The sequence below is a fragment of the Rhinopithecus bieti genome, unplaced genomic scaffold, assembly GCF_001698545.2.
Source record: "Rhinopithecus bieti isolate Rb0 unplaced genomic scaffold, ASM169854v2 scaffold_61533, whole genome shotgun sequence".
NCBI classification, from domain to species: Eukaryota; Metazoa; Chordata; class Mammalia; order Primates; family Cercopithecidae; genus Rhinopithecus; species Rhinopithecus bieti.
Window position 1 is genome coordinate 1,096,652 of NW_016823925.1, and position 3,480 is coordinate 1,100,131.

Below are 3,480 nucleotides of genomic sequence, written 5' to 3' on the forward strand. Positions count from 1 at the left end.
CCCGACCGCACTAATTCTGGCTTTACTCTCTCTGCAGCAGCCAGAAATCGAAGAAAGTCCTAACTGGTTTTAGTTCTGAACTGTGGTGGGTTGTGCTACCTGTTGACCTGATTTGCCAACAGATAGAATGAGATGACCATGTTCCTTTGCTTCTGCACTATTGCTTCATTGTCCAGCCTTATTTCCTACGTCCAGGTAGGACCTCTCTTTAAATGTCGCACTGGCAGGATTTGAGAAATAACTTGGGGCTTTAGACAGCTAAAGTTTAAACGCTGTGTATGTGAATAGTGACAGCATCTGGGTATGGGAAGCTTAATGCCATTGTAGCCAGAGGGCATTTTCTGCTAAATCTGGAGAGAACCACCACTCTGGGAGCCTCTGACTAGCCCCTAATGACAGCCTTTGGTTCGGAAAATATCCCTGTAATGATATCAAGAGTCTTAAAAAAGGCCTCTGGGGAACATGCAAATTACTGTTTTAGTTTGATGCGAAGTACCTTAAATACAAATAGGAAGACTTTTTTGTTCTTTTAAAGTCCACCTAATGAACAACAGGCCTGAAGAGGTACTTAAAATCTTGATTTGGAGGTACATTTTCATCAGTTGAACTGCAATATAATCAGTGATTGAAAGATGACACATCCAAGAGAGAGATTACCCCAGTCCAGGGTTTCTCAAAGTGTCAGCCATGGATAACAGTCTTGCAAGATGAGATTTATTGGTCAAGTATATAGGAGAAAACTGCAGTGAATCGTCTTTCCTTCTTCCATGTTCACAATGTAAATAAGCATATCAAGGATTCAGAGAATTCTGATAGTAAAACAACTTCTAAACTTTTAAATTAACCCTTTGTCTCCCAAACTTATTCGGCAAAAAAAATTTTATGCATAGTGCCTGTTAGCAGCCTAAAGAACTAAGGTTCAGAGGCACACACACTGGATAATCCTGCTTCAGTTTATTCATGCAAGTTAAATGATGCACGGTCATGCAACGCATAATATTTTGGTCAGTGACAGACTGTATGGAATGATGGTCCCATAAGGGTATAATACCAATTTTTTACTGTACTTTTTCTATATTTAGATATGTTTAGATAAGCAAATGCATACTTACCACAGTGTTACAATTGCCTACAGTATTCAGTATAGTAACATGCTGTACAGGCTAGCTGCAATAGGCTATACCATACATAGCCCAGGTGCGTAATAGGATATACCATTTAGGTTTGTGTAAGTATACTCTATGATGTTCACACAACAAGGAAGTCACCTGAAATGTATTTGTCAGAATATATCCCCATTGTTAAGGGAGGCATGACTGTATTAATAAACAAATAACTGGTTCCTCTAAATTCACGTATTCATCATATTACAAACCAATAATACAATATCCCTATGCTACAAACCAATAACATAATATAATGAACTGGTGAAACATTTAGGCGAACCAGTCACAGTAAGGCTATTTTTTAGTATTATCTGTTATCTAACATTTACATTCGCATTTTTTAAAAGCCAGGTATTTAAAAGTCTATTTCATTTTTTTTTTTTTTGAGACGGAGTCTTGCTCTGGTGCCAGGTTGGAGTGCAGTAGCACGATCTTGGCTCACTGCGACTTCTGCTTCCCGGGTTCAAGCAATTCCCCTGCCTCAGCCTCCCTAGTAGCTGGGACTACAGGCACACGCCACCATGCCCGGCTAATTTTTTATATCTTAGTAGAGACGCGGTTTCTCCGTGTTAGCCAGGATGGTCTTGATCTCCTGATCTTGTGAATCCGCCTGCCTCAGCCTCCCAAAGTGCTGGGATTACAGGTGTGAGCCACTACACCTGGCCTAAAAATCTATTTCTTTATAAGTTAAAGTCTTATTAGCTGATGCCTTTTGGTCCTTATTTTCTAATGAACTCACCCAGAAGCCTCTTTCAACCCTCTGGCAGGAACCAGAGCGTTTGCTACTACTCACTGATGTTTTTCCTTACAACTTATTTAAGGAGATCTCAACCTCCTTAAGCCAAAATATTCTTTTATTATTATTATTTTTATTTCAATAGGCTTTTGGGGAACAGGTGGTGCTGGTTACCTGAATAAGTTCTTTAGTAGTGATCTCTGAGATTCTGATGCACCCATCACCTGAGCAGTGTACACTGGACCCAACGTGCAGTCCTTTCTCCCTCACCCCTTCCCACCCTTTCCCCCAAGTCCCCCAAGTCCATGTATCATTCTGGTTTTTCTTTATTTTAGACAGAGTCTCACTCCATTGCCCAGGCTGGAGTGCAGGGGTGCAATCTCAGCTCACTGCAACTTCTGTCTCCCATTTCAAGTGATTCTCGTGCCTCAGGCTCCCCAGAAGCTGGGACTCAGGGGATCTCCCACTTCGGCCTCCCAGTGTGCTGGGATTATGGGCGTGAACCACCATGCCCGGCCATTGTATCATTCTTATCTCTTTGCATCCTCATAGCTTGGCTCCCACTTATAAGCGAGAACATATGATGTTTGGTTTTCCATTTTTGAGTTACCAAAATATTCTTTTCATTACAATCAGCTTCTAATCCACAGTGGTCCAAACCAAATTTTCCTCAGGTTTTTTCAAAATCCTGTTATATTTATGAAGATAGAACAAGGACTAAAGTATAGATTATTGATTTATCACAGACTGCTCCCCTATTGTCATTCAGAGAATGGTCAAGAAGCCAGCTTCTCTGAGAATCCTATCTTGAGGCATAGATTCTATAGTTTCTTTATTCCGCAGGAACTGCTATAGAAAGGAGTACTTAAATAAAGTCTCCCTGGTCTAGGAGCCAGAACTCCACTTTAATCTGGGAGAAAACAGGGAAATAAAGTGGCCAGAGGCTAGAAGCTACGCTTCTTTGCTCCAAGAGAAGGAAGCATGAGCCTCTATGAGGGGGTTGAGGTTTTTTGTTGGGGAGTTTGGGGCACAGAGTGTAAAAAAAAAACTGGATCTGGACAGTAGTTAGCTATGAAGTATTTAAAAATGTAAAGGGGCTGGGTGCAGAGGCCTATGCCTGTAATCCCAGTACTTTGGGAGGCCGAGGCTGGTGGATCACCTGAGGTCAGGAATTTAAGACCAGCCTGACCAATATGGTGAAACCCCGTCTCTACTAAAATACAAAAATTAGCCAGGTGTGGTGGTGTGCACCTGTAGTCCCAACTACTTAGGAGGCTGAGACAGGAGAATTGCTTGAACCTGGGAGGCGGAGGTTGCAGTGAGCCGGGATTGCACCACTGCACTCCAGCCAGGGCGACAGAGCAAGACCCTGTCCCATAAATAAATAAATAAATAAATAAATAAATAAATAAATAAATAAAATGTAAAGGGGCCAGGCGCAGTGGCTCATTCCTATAATCCCAGCGCTTTGGGGAGGCTGAGGTGGGTGGATCACCTGAAGTCAGGGGTTTGAAACCAGCCTGGCTAATGTGTTGAACCCGCATCTCTACTTCAAAAAAAAAAAAAAAAAAAAAAAAA